This window comes from Schistocerca serialis, chromosome 8, assembly GCF_023864345.2.
Source record: "Schistocerca serialis cubense isolate TAMUIC-IGC-003099 chromosome 8, iqSchSeri2.2, whole genome shotgun sequence".
In the NCBI taxonomy this organism is placed as follows: domain Eukaryota; kingdom Metazoa; phylum Arthropoda; class Insecta; order Orthoptera; family Acrididae; genus Schistocerca; species Schistocerca serialis.
The window spans coordinates 216,274,541-216,295,672 of NC_064645.1; the positions used below are offsets into that span (position 1 = coordinate 216,274,541).

The following is a 21,132-nucleotide window of genomic DNA, read 5'->3' on the forward strand; positions in this document are numbered from 1 at the left end:
GCGGTCGCGCGGTTCCAGACTGTAGCGCCAGAACCGCTCGGCCACCAGCGGCCGGCAAAGGCCTAGGGAAAGGGTGAATCGAATGAGACTAGACATTGCAGACAAGTGTATGCTGCATCATGACAATGCCCAATATGACATGGCAACTGCCATCACGGTAGTTTTGAGCTCAGAAGATTGTTCCACAATCCCCTATTCACCTCATCTGAGTCCTTGTGTCTATTTTCTTTTCCCTACACTGAAAAATGTCTTAAGAGGAAGACATTTTTGGACTCTGGAGAACATTCAAAAGAATGTGACAGTCGTGTTAAAGGCCCTCCCAGTCGAAGACTTTCAGTGCTGCTACCAAGACTGGGACAATGACTCCACCGATGTGTGTGTGCTGAAGGGAACTACTTTGAAGGCAACAATACTGATGTTTCAAAGAAATAAAAACTTTGGTACATAAAAAATCAATCTCATTACTTTTTTACACACATCACAAGAAGTGGCACATCATAATCAGTGTGCCACAAGCACCTCTCATTGGAGGACCTCCTCGCCAGAACAAGGGAACAGGAAGTCATGTGTCATAGGACTGTGCCCAATGAAGACAAGTGAGAAGAACCTCATCACTCATCGCATCTGTGTGGCTGGGCACAGCTTATTTCCCGTCATTTTCAACCACTCTTCTTTTCATCTACGCATACCTCCACAGTGAAGTGCTAGCATGTAGGGGGATGGCACTCCAAACTATTGGACTCTGGTTACAGTGAACGTATTTCACTTCCTAATGAAACCTCATCTACAAAGGCAATTCAAAAACTACAGAGTAGGATTCTCATGTCTGAACTTTGGTTACAAAAATCTTATTTCGTTTTCCAATGTGACTTCTAACTTCTCTACAGAAGCCGGAACTGCCTTTGCATCTTACTGCCAATCTACACTTGACAGAATGTCAAACATTCCACAATGCATTGCAAACAGTGGCTTTTGCAGAGGCCCTCAACAGAATGGGATATCTGTGTAGATGTTTTGTGGGAATGAAGTGTTGAGCAGGGGCGGTGGAGATGTCATCCACTCATCTCTGTTCATGCTATACTATAACACTTACTAGATTTCGTGCTTGTCTCTTCTTAGTCTCCTTTTTTCCCTTCTGCTGTGGCCAGCTAGGAAACACTCAATGATTTCGGTTACTTCTCATTTGCTATTTCCTTCCCTACAATCTTTTTTTTCATTTTTTTCATCGTGTTTTTTTTTTCTTTTTTGAGACAACTTCACACCTGTTCTTGTACTCCTTCTGCCTTGGAATCCTCCCAAATTTAATGCTTTCCTTCTGAAAATATGAGGGATCAGTCCAAAAGAAATGCACAACGTATTTTTTCAAATATCCAACTTTTGTTCTACATCTTTGCTATTCATGCAGGCTATAGAAACATTCTACCTCATTGTATTAAAATTTAATTCAACCTGTTTCCACAAGTCTTACACCGGTTCCCGTGAGATCCCGAAGTTAAGTGCTATCGGCACTAGGATGGGTGACCATCCAGGCCACCATGCGCTGTTGCCATTTTTTGGGGTTCACTCAGCCTCGTGATGCCAATTGAGGAGCTACTCGACCGAATAGTAGCGGCTTCGGTTAAGAATACCATCATAACGACCGGGAGAGCGGTGTGCTGACCCCGCACCCCTCCTATCAGCATCCTCCGCTGAGGATGACACGGCGGTCGGATGGTTCCGGTAGGCCACTCGCGGCCTGAAGACGGTGTGGAATGTTTCCACAAGTCGCGCTGCGCTGTTGCTGCACTTCATGTTCATCCAAAACAGTGTGCTGTAAAAGAGTTCCTGTGTTGTGATGACGACACAGTGACAAACATTGACAACAGACTGAAGGTGCATGTTGACCAGAGAACAGTTCGTTGTTGGACAATCAAATTATCCGGTGAAAGTGTGCAAATGACGACAGGCAAAGGTTAGTAAAAATCCTTGCATCTATGAAAAGATCTATGTGCAGAGCATACAACATGTGGGTGTCTGGAGCCCGCTCTTCTTGCGACCGTACATTCTCGTAACCACCACTGATAGTAATCATATACAGCGGCTACGTTCCTGCCAACAACCACTGCCATACTTTAGCAAAAACTCTGGTTGAGAACCTCATAAAATTCTGGTCCTGTATAAAATAACTTAGCGGGTCTAAGGCTCCCATCCAGTCACTCATTGACCAGTCTGGTGAGGCAGTTGAAGATAGCAAAACGAAAGCTGAAATTTTAATTTTCGGATTTAACCAACCGTTCATGCAGGACAATAGTACAAACAGTCCTTGAAGTAACCGATTTGTAACGGTTTGTTGTGTCACTATGGCTACAATTGTTGCTCAAATTGCTGCTGCAGATGCAGTGCAATTCGCCAGGGCCACATGCCAAACGTGATGGTCTTCCTCTCAGTAGTGCTATGTGAGCATATGGAGCTCGGTCTTCTTGCGATGGTACATTCTCGCCCACTGCCAGCAATCATGTACAGTAGCTGCATTCCTGGAGAGTCTTTCTGCAATATCTGCATCCAGCTTCTTGAAGCCCTATTACATGACCTCGTTCAAACTCAGTGGTATTTTGATAATTAAGCTTTTTCGCTTTAAAGGCGTTCTTGACTAACATCAACTGTCCAATCTCAAAGGTAATTAACTCTTAGGACCGTTACAGCATGTGTTTAAAGCAAACTTGATTTGGATCCTCATAGTGGCGCTTCTAGCACCACTGTTTATCAACTGGCGCGAAATTTAAATATGAGGGTGAGTCAAATGAAAACCTTAAATTTGTAATAACAAATCGAAATTTCGCGCCGTTATCCTGTAAGTTGGTAAGCGTGCTACAAACAGCGTGCAAAATGGCCTCTAGGTGGCAGGATAGTGCAGATGCACACATACCGTCGCAGTGTCAGTATAAAGATGGCCGCCTCAATTGCGACTTGCCCCAGGGAAGAACAGCGTCCTGTTATTCGGTTTTTGCGTAGTGAAGGTGTGAAACCTATTGAAATTCATCGACAAATGAAAGTTCAGTACGGTGATGCATGTTTGTCGCAGCAGCAAGTCTACAAATGGGGTAGGAAGTTCGCAAATGGTGTGACGTCAGTGGAAGATGCTCCTCGTCCAGGTCAGGCACAACGAGTTGTGATTCCACAGAACATTGCAGCAGTTGAAGCCATAGTGAAGGAAAACCGCCGAGTGACACTGAATGACGTTGCGGCATGTTTACAGATTAGTCATGGGTAAGCACACCACATTGTGCATGATGTGATCCAGTTTCACAAAGTGTCTGCAAGATGGGTGCCATGGCAGCTGACTCCTGAAATGAGAGAACGACGTGTTGATGCTCGTGAAGAACTTCTTCAGCGCTTTGAACGAGAATGTGATGGCTTCCTTGAAAGAATCATTACTGGGGACGAAACGTGGGTTCACTCCCACCAACCGGTAACAAAGAGAGCGAGCAAGGAATGGCGCCATTCCTCATCACCATGTGATTTCCATATGTTTGGACCACTCAAAGACGCAATAGGAGGAAAGAAGTTCCGTTCTGATGAAGAGGTACGCCATACGGTGCATGAGTGGTTGCACGACCTACAAAAAGAATTTTTTTCTAAAGGAATCTACGCACTTTGTAAGTGCTGGAGGACTTGTATTGAACGAGGGGGAGATTATATTGAAAAGTGATACAGCTTTGTACCACTTCTGCACAATAAATAATATTTTAAAAATTTTTTAAGTTTTTCATTTGACTCACCCTCATAGATGTCACCTTTTAGATGTAGAAACAGACCTGTCAGCTTTCATTTATGTCGCACAACACTTTCTTGGTTTTATAATTCGTTTTTTCACCGGTCTATCTGGGTGTAACGTTGCAAAGTGGTATGAAATGGAACAAGCAGGTGGGGATTGTGGTAGGGAAGGTGAATGGTCAACTTTGGTGTTCATTGAGAGAACTTTAGGAAAGTGTGGTTCAACTGTAAAGTAGACTGCATATAGGATGCCAGTGTGACCCGTTCTTGAGTACTCCAAGAGTATGGGGATCCACATTAGGTCAGATTAAAAGAAGACATCAAAGAAAGACAGAGGTGGGCTGCTAGATTTGTTCGAACAACATGCAAGTGTTAGGAAGATGCTTTGAGATTTCAGATGGGAATCCCTGGAGAGAAGGTGATGTTCTTATCAGGAGCACTATTGAGAAAATTTAGACAACAGGCATTTGAAGCTGACTGCAGAACGATTCTGCTTCCACCAACATAAATTTTGCGTATGGCCCACAAATATAAGATATGAGAAATTAGGTCTCATATGGAGGCATATACATAATCATTTTTCGCTTGCTTTGTCTGTGAGGGGAACAGGTAAGGAAACGACTAATAGTGGTACAGGATACTCTCTGCCATGCATCCTCATCTTTTCCTGTTGCTTATACTGCTTTTATGCTGTGGATTTCTAATTTTTTTTATTTTTATTTTTTTGACATAGCTTGTACTTAATTTCTTTTCCCAAACATATTTGAAGATCTGTTTTGTTTAAGAGATCATTTTATTGATGTATTCAATTTTCGTCCACAAGAGAGTGCGGATATCTGAAAGTGAAAAATGGTATATTTTTTACAATACCTGGAAGAAGAATGTACATTGAAGCTCCAAAGAAACTGGTATAGGCCTGCGTATTCAAATACAGAGATATGTAAAGAGTCAGAATACAGGCAGCAGTGCCTATATAAGACACAAGTCTCTGGCATAGTTGTTAGAGCAATCACTGCTGCTACAATGGCAGGTTATTAAGATTTAAGTTTGTACGTGGTGTTATAGTCGGCACATGAGCGATGGGACACAGCATTTCCGAGGTAGCGCTGAAGAGGGGATTTTCCCATACAACATTTCACAAGTGTGCCATTAATATCAGGAATCCGGCAAAACATCAAATCTCCAACATCGCTGTGGCCAGAAAAAGATCCTGCAACAACACAACCAACGACGACTGAAGAGTATCGTTCAATGTGACGAAAGTGCAACCCTTCTGGAAATTGTTGCAGATTTCTATATTGGGCCATCAACATGTGTCAGCATGCAAACCATTCAATGAAACATCATCAATATGTGCTTTCAGAGCCAAAGGCCCACCCGTGTACCCTTGATAACTGCACGACACGAAGTTTACACCTTTGCTGGGCCCATCAACAATGACATTGGACTGTTTATGACTGGAAACATGTTGCTGGTCAGATGAGTCTCATTTCAAATTGTATCGAGTGGATAGCTGTACATGGGTATGGAGATAACCTCATGAATCCATGGACCCTGCAGTCAGCAAGGGACTGTTCAAGCAGGTGGGTGTTCTGTAATGGTGTGGGGCATGTGCAGTCGGAATGATATGCCTTTGACAGGTGACATGTACGTAAGCATCTGGTCTGCTCACCTGCATCCATTCATGTCCACTGTACATTCCAATGGACTTGGGCAATTCCAGTTGGCCATTGCAACAACCCACACGTCCAGAATTTCTACAGAGGAACACGCTTCTGGGTTTACACTTCCGCTGACCACCAAATCCCCAGACATGGACATTATTGAGCATATCTGAGATGCCTTGCAATGTGCTGTTCCACCCTCTCGTATTCTTACGGATTTGTGGACAGCCCTGCAGTATTCATGGTGTCAGTTTCTTCCAGCACTACTTCAGACATTAGTCAACTCCATACCATGTTGTGCTGTGCCACTTTTGCATACTTGCGAGGGCCCTACATAATATTAGGCAGCTGTACCAGTTTCTTTGGCTCTGCAGTGTATAAGAAAACAAATTGATGAAACGATTTTCATTAAATAAACTTTCTTTAAAAACTGTGAAAGTCAGCCCTAATGAACACTAAGTGCAGTTTATTTGACATTATTTGGTACTTAGAAAGAAAACAAAGCTCTATAGATAAGGTAAAAAGGTTGTATGTATTGTCTTCTGAATATTGTTTGGTGTGTGATTATTAATATATTTTCTTTAGCAATTAAATGTCGATGTTTTGAAATGTTTGAATGCCACCCTTGTTAATGTTTCATGACTCAGCAGTTTACTATGCAAACTTTGTCAAGAACAGCCATTATTAATGTTTTCTTTATCCATTAATAAATTTTATAATTGCTTGTTCCTTAATGTAATACTATCTCCCAACTCTTTGTATCGTGTATAATATCTCATAACTTCTCTTCCATCGTTCAGTGTTTTAAACACACCACCATTTGACACTGCTGTTGCCTTCCCTTCTGTTTCATGTGCACTCCATTGTCACTGCGAACTGACATCCCTCCCACCCCCCTTTTGCTCTCCAGTAGGAATCATTTTAGCTAGTTCTGTGCTCTGAGGTGAGAAGACTCCCTTGATCAATTTTTTATTGCTGTCACAAATTATTCCAATTAAATAACACCAGAGTCTCACCCACATGATGCCAATGTCACACTGACACAACACCTAATATGACAACATGACAACAGTATTTACACCACCACAATGCTGACATCAGTCATGCTTTGCTATGACCTGGCCTTGGTATACACACATGTTGCAGTTTCTCTGGAACCATAGCATTGCCCAATTTTGCAAACACATCGAGACAATGAGCTGTGCATATTATCTCCCTGTCATTGGCGTACACACACATTTCAACTTTTCTGCAACTTTAACATCATACAGCAGCTCTTTGAAGGAAGGAAGGAAGATTAAATTTAGTGTCACATCAACATCGAGGTCATTAGAGATGGAGCTCGAGCTTGGATTGTGTCAAGGATGGAGAAAGAAATTGACTGTGTCCTTTCTAAGTAACCATGTCGGCATTTGCCTGGAGCGATTTAGAGAAATCATGATAAACCTAAATCTGGATGGTTTTACACAGTTTTGAACCATTGCCCTCCCAAATAAAAGTCCACTGTGCTAACCACTGCACCATCTCACTCAGTAGCAGCTCTTTGAGATACCGCCAGCATATGCCATTGTGTGCCATATCATATGAGCAGCATCTGGCAATCACTTCGCGTTGTACACAGAGCAAAACATTATCGACCAGAAAAATTTCTTCCCCTCAATCCCAATCGAGGTGTATTGCACTAAAAATATGTAAATACATATTGGTCATGATTAAAATTTTGCATATTTTAATTACTTTCCCTGGAACCCACAGAATGTTTGACGTCAAACGCTGCTTGAAGGTCACAAGTTTTCAACAGATTGTAATACCAAATCATCATCTTCAGTCCTATTATGGAAGGAGAAACAGTGATATTGATGTTGTTTTGACTCCATGTCACTAAATGTAAAATGGTTTGAACATCATTAGTACAATGTTTGATAACCATACAGTAAAGTATTTGTTTTATTGGACTATTCTGCCAGTTACTACTACCACCTCTTCCTTTGATGGAGGGTTTACTAGACATACCCTAGCCCAGCCATTCATAATGCTATGAGTGTGCTACATTGTCACTACCTGAGGTAGAACAGTGTTGAAGTAACGTAATTATATTTCCATAATGGAGCACTTCTAAGTATATATTATAAGCTGCTCATCTCTCCCCCTGGTCCCAATATTCACATAACCAAGATGTATTGTACTAAAAAAGTGCCTATGACCACATTTGAAACACTCGTGGATGGAATATGTTCAAACACCCACCGATGGCCTATACTGAAACACCTCCGAATGTCAGCTGGTGCATGTCAACCTTGACATCCGATGCATGCATGAGGGAAACATAAGTTCACCTCAGTGTGGAGGAATAAAATTATTCTGCCTTAATAATAAAAAGTTGGTCAATAACCATAACTTCCTACTAAAAACATATTAACAGCTATTGACAAATCACCAACCCAGTTACACAAGTACTTTCAAAGACTAAACATGTCATCACAAATAATGCTGCTTATGGTCAGTTTCAGCTTAAACAAAAGTTCCTGTAAATGCATCAGTGTGGGTATAGTGCCAGACCATGATTTTTATCCAGCGGTGCTGTTTGACTCAAAGACATAATGATGTTGAGGTGACATTATCCAGGGTGTCTCAATGCAGATTTCAGCTTTATTCCATAGAAACACTCTCTCATCCTCAGTGATATTAGGTGATTACATTAACATAGTTCTTACAAACAATTAAACTGTTTAAGAAGAGAGATTGCACTCATATACTGGAGCACACTTTTAAGAATTTAATGTATTCGAGTCACGAAATTCAACATGCCCTAGACCAGGGGCCCCCAAAATTTTTATCTCGTTCACACTTTCACAGAATATTTGTTTTCTTATTGACCCTCAGATTAAATATTTCACAAAAAGATTAAATAATTTTTTGTAATTCTGATAAGCTGTAAAGAAACCTCAATAACAACCAAATGAAACAATTTATAGTTTCCATATCTTGTAAAATCCACCAATAACATTAAAAGAAAGGAGATATTTTCCACTGTCATTCAAATCTTAGAAAACAGTAGCAAAATTATTGACAGATGAAAATTTGCCTATACAGCAGAGTCCCACTAATCCAAACCACAGTAATCTGAACATTCATTTAATCTGAACATGAAAAAGGTTAGTTATAAGTATGGAAAACTGTGTGGTAAACTGCTGTACACACATACTATTTTAATTTACACAGTACAGTAAATATATATTAGAAAAATTGGCAATAAAACATTAGGTTTTAAGCAATGCATAACAATGAAAGAAAGGCTGTCAAACTTACTAAAATACAGTGGACATTTTATCCCTGCTTTTTACATGACAAAAACTCGTTGTTTTTTGGTGTAACGAAAACAGTCTGTTATATAACACATAGTTGCACCATTGTCTCATAAACATCAAATCAGCAGGTGTAGCAGTGGGCTGTTGCTCCAAATAACGTAGTGCGAGGTCATGGGCTTCTGCTGCATCACTGTGTGGTACCAGTTCTCCTTTGTTGCTTTCAGGCTCATTGTCAGTTCCGTCACAGCAGTCCACTTCTTCCTGGTCTTGAGTCACAGCAGCAACTAAATCACCGTCAGTAAGGTTCTCCACACATGCCCCATCCGCTGCCATCCACTAATTTATGTCTCCTTCCTAGCTTCTTCACATCCAGGGATCGTCTGTATCATTTGTAGTAGATTTTTATCTTCATTGTCAACTAGGTTGTCCTGAAATTCAAGAGATGTCCACAGTTTTCTCCACAATATTCTCAGAGTATTTTTTGAAATATTCTGCCATGCCTCTGTGGTCCAATAAACAACATCCTTCACATTGGTCTTATTTATTTTGTCCACTAAAGGATTGCTACCATCTTGGATCAACATTCTTATAAAATTGTTTTTTGTAAATCAGTTTCAATGTTAGCCGTATGCCCTGCTCCATTGGCTGCAGAAATGGTGTTACATTTGGCGGCAAAAACTTCATCACAATTTCTCCATCACATAATTCCTCAGTGCTGGGGTGAGATGGCATGTTATCAATCAAAAGGACTGCATGGGGAGAGAAATGATTTTCCTTAGAAAACCATCAGAGGGAACAAACTGACTGTGAAACCATTCTTTGAACAGCTTACCATCCATCCATGCTTTCTTATGGTTGCAATAATATATGGGCAGGCACTTCATGTTGCAGTTTTTAAAAGCTCTGGGAATAGCAGATTTGCCGATTAGCATTAAAGGCAGTTTGTGTTTACCAGCAGCATTGCTGCATGCTAATAAAGTCACACGATCTTTGCACATTTTGAAACCAGGGGCATAGTCTTCTGCTTTTTGTGCCAGGATTTTTGTTGGCAATGCCCTAAAATTAAGGCCACTCTCGTCAACATTATAAATTTGTTGGGGAGAATACTTTCCCTCTCTTATCATTTTTTCAAACTCACACAAGTATTCCTTTGCTGCATCATGGTCAGAAGGAAGCTTCTCTCCAGTAATTGTTAGCTGATGGATTCCATGACTTTTTTGAATCTGTCCAACCCATACTCGCACTAAAAGACTCATTACCATTCATTAACTTGTCAGGTAAACAGCCCTCTCCTAACCAGCACTCCACTCAAAGGAGTTCCCCTTTCTCTTTCCTGCGTAAACCAATGGAAAAGAGTTTCATCCACTTTATTGTACTGGGAATGTTTCAAAGTCTGCCGAATGTTGAGTGTTTTTCCTGAAGACATTGCACAGGACTGCTCAAGCTTCACTTGGTTCTTCTTCCAGTCATAAATGGTTGCTTTACCAACACCCAGTTCCATTGCCAGTTTTGATAGATTCTCACAATTGTCTATCTGCTTCAAAGCATTCAGTTTTTCTTTGAAAGTGAACATTGTATGTTTCTGTTTACTCGTGATGAAAATATGTACACCATTATGCCTGAATGAATACAGTAAAACTGTTACGTGTGCCAGCGATCAATAACTAACATAACAAAGTGCTTTGCGAGCCAGCTGGCAGTGCACTGACCTCAGACACTATGAGGGTCTCAACAATGCACAACAACAGGGACAGGGAGTGAGAGTTAGCCATTGTTCCCACACTTGTTCTCATTTGTTGCCATGGTGTACCTACTTACCTGCTTGGTATACTTCATTCTAGAAACTTGTCACCATAATTCCAGCTAATCTGAACAAATTGGTAATCCGAACAAGGTCTGGTCCCAATTAGTTTGGATTAATGGGACTTTACTGTAGTTTTTAAACTTTGTACGTGTCATAATATGTAAAATACACATTTATCTTTGAAAATATAACATAAATTATATCATATGGAAAACCTCATACTGTCATTTTGCAACTGCAACTCAAGTTTGAGAAATATTTAAAGTTGTATTGTGCCAGTGAAGGTATGAACAGCTCCATTTTTACTTGAAAGGCCATTATGATTGTTCAGGCTTGAATAATTGGAACATATTTTTTTTTCCTTTCAAACACTTATGTACTCCATTAAATTTCAAATAAAGGTCTGTCAAATAGAAAGCAAATGGTTCTTCCACAGTTTTAACTCATCACATAGTGATGGATCCACATTCCTAAGAAACTCTTTGATTGAATCATTCAAGTCAGCAAGGCTCTTGACAACCACCTTACCCCAGTGTGCAAAAGTAATTGGTTGAAAGTTTTATCATTTTCTTCACATAACTTTGCAAACATTCACACATTGAGAGGATGAGCATTAATTATATTCGTTGAACTGATGCGCACTTTGGAATATCATCAAGTCTACCACTCCATTTTTTGATTGCAAGAGGCTTCCTGTGTGGGACACAGTGAACAGTATGTAATTTAGGAATCTTTTACTTCAGAAAGATGAAAATTCCTCTGCAGTGGCATACCATAGCAGGTGCACTATCAGTAATTACTGATCTGTACATTGTGCTTGTTCAAATAATCTAGCAAACATAAAGAATTGCCTCACATTTTGAAGAAATTTTAAGATATTACGAGGGTGGCTTGAAAAGTTCTCAGAACACCATAGAAAATAAGTACTTACATCACTGAAACTTTTTTATTTTTCAATGTAGTCTACCTGTACATTAATCCCATCTCGAAAATGAGTTCCTCCAGGCCTGCAAAATAGTTGTCAACTCCAGCTATCCGTTCTTCGTTCGAAGTGAATTTTTGTCCACCAAGAAAAATTTACAGTTTTGGGAAGAGAGGAAAGTCTGACGGAGCCATATCAGATGAATAACGTGGGTGTGGCAACAATTCATACCTTAGTTCATGTAATTTTGCCATGGCAATGGCATGTTTTTGATCCAGTGTCAAGAGTCATGGCACCCATCTTGCAGATAATTTTTTTCATTTCTAATTCTTCAGTTAGAATGTGATCTACCCTTTCTGATGACATGTGGCAAGCATGACCAATCTCGTGCACTTTAAAACACCGATCTTCCATGAACATTTTGTGCACTTTTGCAATGATTTCTGGGGTAGTGACACACCTTGGTCGATCACTGCGTGCGGATCATCACGTAAGCTCTCCTGACCAAATTTAAATTCATTTTTCCATTTAGCAACAGTTGAATATAAAGGAGTGGAGTCCCCCAGTGTATTGTGGAAATCATCATTAATGTCCTTTGCTTTCATGCCTCCCTTTATGAAGTACTTAATCACTGCTGAAATCTCGATTTTTGCCATGTTTGCACATTACTAAGTGGGAACAACAACAGAGCCTCATCACCACCACAGCTCTCTTCCAAGAGCACTGATGTGGCATGTGTTTACAGGAAACAGTTCAATGGCTGTCACGTGAACAACTCGTTCTGCTTGCACTGACCTCTCATGGTGATTCTGAGATCTTTTCATACCACCTTCATAGCAAATAAAAATTCATCAACAGTGTCATTCAGTTGTGGACTATGAAACCTAACACAAGCAGTGAGAAGACCTGAAATTCTAAAAGTTGATTGATCATGTTGAATAACACACTTACAATGTTGGAACTCAGAGGTCAAAGTTCTTTCCACGTCATCGGCCATTTCCTCAATATATCACTGCACAGTATTTGTACTCAACTGTGCACGTTTTAAAACTAGTTGAGTCTTTCTAAATAAATTTTTCAATTACATCTTTTATAGCCAGTACTATTATCTCAATTCTGAGAATGCGCAAGGTGATGATCAGTTTAGCTATAGGAAAAGTAAAGGGATGATAGAGGCAATTCTGACGTTATGGCTAATAATGGAAGCAAGGCTAAAGAAAAATCAAGACACTTTCATAGGATTTGTCGACCTGGAAAAAGCGATCGACAATGTAAAATGGTGCAAGCTGTTCGAGATTCTGAAAAAAGCAGGGGTAAGCTATAGGGAGAGATGGGTCATATACAATATGTACAACAACCAAGAGGGAATAATAAGAGTGGACGATCAAGAACGAAGTGCTCATATTAAGAAGGGTGTAAGACAAGGCTGTAGCCTTTTGCCCCTACTCTTCAATCTGTACATCGAGGAAGCAGTGATGGAAATAAAAGAAAGGTTCAGGAGTGGAATAAAAATACAAGGTGAAGGGATATCTATAATACGATTCGCTGATGACATTGCTATCCTGAGTGAAAGTGAAGAAGAATTAAATGATCTGCTGAACGGAATGAACAGTCTAATGAGTACACAGTATGGTCTGAGAGTAAATTGGAGAAAGACAAAGGTAATGAGAAGTAGTAGAAATGAGAACAGCGAGAAACTTAACATCAGGATTGATGGTCACGAAGTCAATGAAGTTAAGAAATTCTGCTACCTAGGCTGTAAAATAACCAATGATGGACGGAGCAAGGAGGACATCAAAAGCAGACTCGCTATGGCAAAAAAGGCATTTCTGGCCAAGAGAAGTCTACTAATATCAAATACCGGCCTTAATTTGAGGAAGACATTTCTGAGGATGTACGTCTGGAGTACAGCATTGTATGGTAGTGAAACATGGACTGTGGGAAAACCAGAACAGAAGATAATCGAAGCATTTGAGATGTGGTGCTATAGACGAATGTTGAAAATTAGGTGGACTGATAAGGTAAGGAATGAGGAGGTTCTATGCAGAATCGGAGAGGAAAGGAATATGTGGAAAACACTGATAAGGAGAAGGGACAGGATGATAGGACGTCTGCTAAGACATGAGGGAATGACTTCCATGGTACTAGAGGGAACTGTAGAGGGCAAAAACTGTAGAGGAAGACAGAGATTGGAATACGTCAAGCAAATAATTGAGGACATAGGTTGCAAGTGCTACTCTGAGATGAAGAGGTTAGCACAGGAAAGGAATTCGTGGTGGGCCGCATCAAACCAGTCAGTAGACTGATGACCAAAAAAAAAAAAAAAACTATTATCTCTTCAGCAATAATATCTGTGCAGCAGTGGTCTACATTGACAGTCATATGACTGTACTCCATGGATAGCAAAGTAAGTACATTAAAAAGTTATACTGATGAAAAATCTGATACTGATGAGCAATAATTTCCAATAGACATATATGATAAAACTACGCATGGGCAATGCTGCAGGCAGTCACAGCTAAGAAATGTGTATCAAACTGTGTTAATCTGTGCAGTCTAAGCTTTTGGTAAAACTTGAAACAGTCTCCTTGTTCCAATTTTGGAGGTCAGTTTAGAATCAGATACCTTTTGGGCAAGCTACAGTAACTTAATTTTAGAGTTTTCATATTTGTACCCCTCTTGCTGCAGGTATTTTGTAGTCATTTTGGCTACTTTATTTTGAATATTTTTTTAAGTTGGTTGAGTTGTTTAAAAACAGTTCTGATTACTACTGTAGTCACTGTGACTACATAAGGCCATAATAATCAGAAATTTGAAATGGAAGTGTGTGTTGAACTTGTGTTTATGCTGTCATAAACATGTGAGATGCCACTGTTGCCCTATCACAGTCTCATAGCAGTTTTGACATTGCATGTAGTGCTGTAAATTGGAGAGAATGCCAAGCTGAATAGTAGTTCCACTTAATAGTATGTGATGATCAAAAATAGTGGCAGAAATTGTGGACAGTAAACTTTTTGCATTGCTACTTCATTGCCTTTCTTCAACTGAAATATTTTAGTTTCTTTAGTTGTGTTACTGGAATATTGCAACTGAAGCTGACTAACATGAAGAAAAAGTTTTGGTAAATACAAAATGAACTGGGAAATGTTCTACTCTTGCCCTAGCTGTATGAGAGGCCATTGCTTGTGCTAGATTATCGGATGATTTGCAGGAAACAGGGAATGAACAGCTTGTATCTGGAAGCAGTATTTTTCTGCAGGAAGACATAAACAACATGCCAGTTAACTTGTAGCTATTTGTTTATTCTGTTGCAGCTTGTCTTGAAGGTCTGCTGCATGGTGAATATAGACAGCCCATTGGACTGGGTTCACTGACAGCCAGGATATTTGTAGCCTGAAGTCAGCATCCCTGTTCATGTTGTTTGAGTACTTAACTATCAGGCTAGCTTATCATAATTTTCTCTGCTATGTCAACAGCTCCTGGTAAGTAGAAAGAGCTCTTGGAAACTGAGAAGACAACCACAGTCCAGGTGGTACCAGCTCCTGCCAATTTCCTGTGTTATATCTAACACACCTCCGAAGAGCTGTGTATGCTTATTGCCTTTTAAGGTGGTTAGGGACGACTTCACACTTATATCCATTACCAGGGCATTTTACGTTCGCATGCTCAGCTGGAACAGCTGAAGAATACAAAGGAGAAATTACTAAACAATCTTGTGTATCTGAAGATTCACTGATACCATACCATTGTACCAAAATTCATGCCATTATATTCTATTTTGGGATTTGCAGGGAAAGACAAAAAGAGGGCAGAAGTCATTAGATCGATTACACATCTCAAAGACATCCTAGAGACAACAGTTACTGCGAAATCACAGTACTCTGGCCATGTTTCCAGAAGAAAGGTTGACTGATGGACAAAAGCAGTGTTGAAATGAATTCTAAGAGGCATAGATAAACAACAAAGAAGACTGCCAACCAGTAGAACAAAGACCTGCAGAAGATTGCAGGAGGCAACTGGCTGAATATCACCCAAGACCATTACTTGTGAAAGAAGAAGTTGCAGACATATGTGAGCTCAGTAACTCGAAACACCATTTTATTTAATTGGAAATGGATGATGATGATGATGATGACATGAAAAATAATGATCATCTACCTCCATGACAGCCCATCATTACTGAGGGAAAGAATCCATCACCATTTTAGGATTTTAATAACAGAGTGCTGTTCAGGAAGTATAACAGGTGTCTCTCCTGAAAGCCATTAAGCACATTTTTCTGGTGTTTTTGCACATGTTTGCAATTTTGCTTTTGCAATGTGTAATTGGAGCACGCCCAAGCAAATCTTGCTCATCACATCTTTCATACAACACACAGCATCACCGGAAACAGTCAGTTTGTTCCCCATCACAAACAAAATGTTTTTAAATTAGAATTTTGTGTGTCCATTCAATGGAGCAGCTTCAAATTAGTGTAGTGCATTATTTATTTTATTGGTATGTGTCAACAGGAACAGTAAAACATGAAAAATAATCAGTACTCCAGCAGTGACTTCGCAGCATTTCTGCATGGCAATAGCAGTCAGACAGTCCAGAGCAGTGCTGTTGATGCTGAAGTACTGGTTATTCTTCATGTTTTATTGTCCCTTTTAATATGAACTGATAAAATGGATTTCACACTAGGCTATATTTGGACTCCTCTGATGGACACATAAAATCCCACTTAAAATGTTTTGTTTGTAATGAGAAAAAAACTGGCACTTTCCACTGACACTGGATGTTACATGAAAGACATGATTAGCAGTATTTGTTTGAGCTGTCTCCAACTACATGTTGCAAAAATGAAATTGCAAACATCTGCTGAAACACCAAAGAAAATGCACCTGGCAACTATTAAGAGAGACACCCTGTTTACGACTAGCACAACGGCTATCAGCTATTGACTGCATTAGCACTGACAAAATAATGTGCAGGTAAGTTGGTATGTTAAGTGAATTAGAGAAGAAGTGACAAAAGTGGAATTCATGGAAACTGTTGTGTGTCAGACTCGGGTGCTACATACTGAAATGACTGATACCAGGGCTAGTGAGATTTGATCCTGTAGTCACATATTTTTTTCATACATTTTGAGTGACTGCTGTTTTTTTCTGTTCATATGTATTTACACTTGGCTTCAAACTTTATACTGACTTTTTAGTCATATTATTGTAACTTTCAACCTCTAATCAATTTATTATGCTGACTTTCCTTAGAACATTCTAGTAATATCATCTTGTCAACAGTCCCTGGGATCAACATTATTATCTATTCACCTCAAGAGATTTATATGTGACAGACTCCACAACACACACAGATACAGAAAATATGTTAGTGATAGCTTCAATAAAGTAACTAAGATGTAGTTAAAGCCTTAAGTAGTCATTGTTCAGAGAACAACAGTTAATTTCATGTGAAAACTTTACACAGTTTGAATTTTATTAATGGCAAATGACCTGCTTCAATTTGTGATGTTTCATAATGTGAGAAACCTCTTATAATATGTAACTTGTAGCTTGTAAATTAACTGATGTAACAGTTTCAGTGATGAAGTTAACAAAATGTAATTGTAATTACGATATATAGCGTAGCATGGTAGGGACCATGTTGTTCAGTATATTGTGCAGTCATAAGCAAGTAAAACAGTATGTTGTGCAGTTGTAAGCAAGTAAATATTAGTCTGTGCTTAAAGTTCCTTAAATGTGCAGTATGATGTATTATGTCAAGATCAGTGTGTTTCTCTGTTATTTATTAAGACAGTGAAAGTGAATCTAAGAGTCTTGTATACATCATTTCAGCAATATTAGAGTTCTACTTTTTGTTCATACATACATGATGGATCCAATTAGTACTGCACTGCAGTGAAGCCAGATCACTGATCTACTTTGCTCCAAGATAAGTGGAATTCTACTATGAACATCTGTAACATTGTGCAATACTTTTTGAAGTTTATTTACAAGCAAAAGACAGAAAATATGCTACTTTTTGTAAATCTACAATTTTAGTGGAATGTTATAAAATTTACACGGATGAAATAGAATACCTGGCCAAAGCTAGGCATTTTGTTTGTGAATATATGAACTCAGACCATAAGTAAATCAGTTACAGAATCACTGCCTAAGGGTTTAAAATTCTCAGTTATCTCCAAATGTGTTTCATTAGAGGACATGTCGTTGACTATTAAAATGTGAATCAAAAAATGCCTCACGTAGAAGCAGAGATGATTCAGCAAGACACAATTACAATCTTACTGCATACAAAGCCACTAAAGGACAATATTTCACCTGAAGAAAGAGCCATCATCACAGGCTCAAGCAAAACAATGACATTATTATCTTCAGGTGGATAAAGTAAATACCATAGTTCTAATGGATATAACACAATGTGAAACCAAAGTGGGTGAGATGCTGAATGATAGCATCTGTAAGGAAATGGTGAGTGATACCATAGTGAAAGTGGAAAGGATGACACAAGATTGTAGTTCATGCTACCAAAAAATGATGCTAACATAGTCAAGGGATTATGGCCAAGAATCTATGGGCACCAATGATGCATAAAGAATGCTGCAACACCCCCAACCTCTTTCCCTGAGACACAAAATATTTAAGCAGTTCACCAAAACTTTTCCATAATGATGGGTTCTGAGTTTAGATCTATTACTATTTTCTTAGTTTCTATGGTATTGTAATAATAATATCAATTATTGTTGCTGTTATTATTATTACTACTACTGCTATTACTATCAAATTAATGCTATAATACCCCTTCTTACACATGTGTAACATTGGGAATTTCACATTACTTCTATGATAAATTAAAATTTACCCTGATCACTTGATTTACAGTTACATAACATTGTTAGGAATGCATTTGATTTGGCTACTATGGAAATTCAGTCTGCCAGCTTCTTTGTGTTCTAACAGTACTAACAACAATACCATGACCCCAGCAGGGAATAGTTACATGGTGGTCACGCCTTTGATTTTCAACAATAGCGAGTTGTCAGTTGTGTATCAGAATTGTTTCTGTTTATGTTAAAGTGGGTAACTTGTTGAAAAGTGGAAGCTTGCAAGGGAAACAGGGTTTAACAAAATCATCAGTTAGTGTTGTCAACAAGTCAGTCAGCTTCTAGTGATGTATGTCAAATTGACAAAAGTGAACCATGTGGAAAGAAAACAAAGTATGACGATAATTACATTAGGTTTGGATTTTCATATATAGGTGACAAGAACTGTCCAAGACTACTGTGTGTTGTTTGTGATGATATTCTCACTAACAGTAATTTAAAACCTTCTCCACTTAACTGCCATTTAGAAACAAACATCCCACCCAAATAAACAATTGATCTTTTTACATGAAATGGTGACAAGTGGAAAAATAATTTATCGCTTTTGTATCCACAGCAAACAGTGACAATGAGAATGCTCTTGAAGTATCTTATTACACTAGCTACAGAATTGCTAAAACTGCAAAGTCTCATTCAGTAGCTGACAATTTAGTGTGACTGTGTATAATGAGGTAGTGCAGTGTGTGCTTGTAGAATATTTCATAAAAAAGCAAATGTAGTACTATTGTCAAACAGTACAATCAATTGTTGGATTAAAGACATGTCAAATTATGTCAAAAATGAAATTTTTGGAAAGAGCTCATGCCAGGCCTTCTTTTGTTGTTCAACATGAAGAATTGACTGATATTGCCAAGTTAGATATTTTATTATTTTGTAAAAGAGAGAACTATGGAGGAGATATATTTAAGTTAACCAATGAATACTTCCACAAAAATTCAGTAGACTAGGCCTTTGTTCAGATGGTGCAAATTCTATGACAGGGCGTTACGCTGGGTTTGTTACCAAAGTGAAGTCAGTAGTGCTGAACACTTCTTGGAAACATTGTTGCATTCACAGATAGGCTCTTGTTTCTAAATGTATGCTTTATCAATTGAAATCTGTGCTGGACAATGCAGTGAAGTACCATAATTAACTTTATTAGCACTTGCTCTATGAATTCCCTCATCTTTGTGGTGCTTTCTGAAAAAATGGGAAACATTTATATGTGTTTATTGTTTCACATTGAAATCAAGCAGCTATCTTGAAGTAGAAATATTTACAGACTGTATGAGCTTAAGAATCAGGTTCACATTTTTCTCACCAGCCATGCCTTTCACAAAGCAAAGTACATGGAAGACAAAATCTGGCTTCAGACTTAAGCTTATTTGGCAGATATTTTCTTAAAAATTAACAGTTTAAACTTATCTTTCCAGTGGCCAAATATAAATGTTTATATTGAGCAAGGCCATATTTACTCATTAATTAAAAACTTAATTTTTGGGAAAAGTGTTTCAATAGGAATCAAACTGAGGGCTTTGATACCATTCATGACTTCCTTGTGGAAAATCATCTTTCTTTGGCTGAAGATATCAGGAATGTGGATAAAGAATATCTGAAGGGACTTGGAAGAACGTTCAGAAAATATTTCCCTGCTGTGTCCAATAATAACAGCTGGATTCACAATCCCTTTGAAGAGTCAACAGTTTCAGAATCCATATTAAGTGCAAATAAAAAAGAGCACCCTCTTGAAATTTCAACTGATTGTGTTACACAAAAGTTATACCATTTGCCATGAATTGGTTTTTGATTTAATTTAAAGGAGTTCCCAGTGTTAGTGAACAAAGCCATAACAGCTTTATTACCCTTTTCATCCCCATATTTGTGCAAAAAGACTTTTCTTCATAAGCCTATTTAAAAAATAAACACAGAAACACAATTTTTGCCAAAAGTGAACTGAGACTTTATTTAACTTCTGCAGTTCCTGACTTCAAATATCTGTGCCATTGAAAGCAGGTGCAACCTTCTCACTGAATTCCAAAGAAGAGGTGAGTAATTACGAGAACTTGCATTTATAATTGCAACTAGGCCTACACATTGTGTAAGTTCCAAGCCATAACTATAATAACTTGTGGTTGTAACTGTTAAGGGTTAAAATAATTTAAAGTTATTAAACCTCCTGCTTGGAATTAAATTTTATGCATATCTACTGTATGTATATTTAAAAATTCAGTGGTTCAGCTAACTCAGATTGTTGTAGAAGGTGTTCACAAATTGAAAAATATTGGGAACCACTGGTTTGAACAAACAAATTGAGTGGAATTTTTAATTAGTGAATGTCAGTGAGCCCCTATGGGGCAGATTTGTTACACCATTTCAAATTGGTGATGGACCTCACCTGTGTAACACTGCAGGCATTTGTGGAGATCACAGCTGGAGAGTATGGAGGAGATATGAGTTAAGTTTTAGATGAGTGTCCTGGCATTAGATCAGTGACAGAGGCAAGAGCGCAGTCAAGTTTGGCACAACATGGCGCATTTCATTTGCACCTTATGAGGTCCACTGGTGGCACCTGAACCCCAAAGGCTCTGAAAGAAGACGTGTGACACATAGTGGCCCAGTTGATGTATGGAGAAAACTTAAGACTGCCCACTGAGCTTATTACAGACAAACTGGAAAAACTCTCACAGATTTCATCAGTCACAAGTATTTCTGAGTTTGTGTCTCCATTGTGGCCAATTATGCTTATACTTAACACTGAGCAACTGTCATTTATTCACATGGATCGCTTCAATTCTACTCATGTTTGGCTGTAACATGAT

The 21,132-nt window shown here is 38.8% G+C and overlaps 1 long non-coding RNA gene across 2 annotated transcripts in view; it reads left to right on the top strand.

The window, feature by feature from the left end:
* LOC126416714 (uncharacterized) overlaps positions 1-21,132 on the top strand; it is a 172,496-nt gene that overhangs the window by 139,991 nt on the left and 11,373 nt on the right. For both annotated transcript variants that reach the window (XR_007575503.1, XR_007575504.1), the window contains exon 3: positions 20,292-20,358. This is a non-coding gene — a long non-coding RNA (uncharacterized LOC126416714). The remainder of the gene's footprint in view (positions 1-20,291; positions 20,359-21,132) is intronic.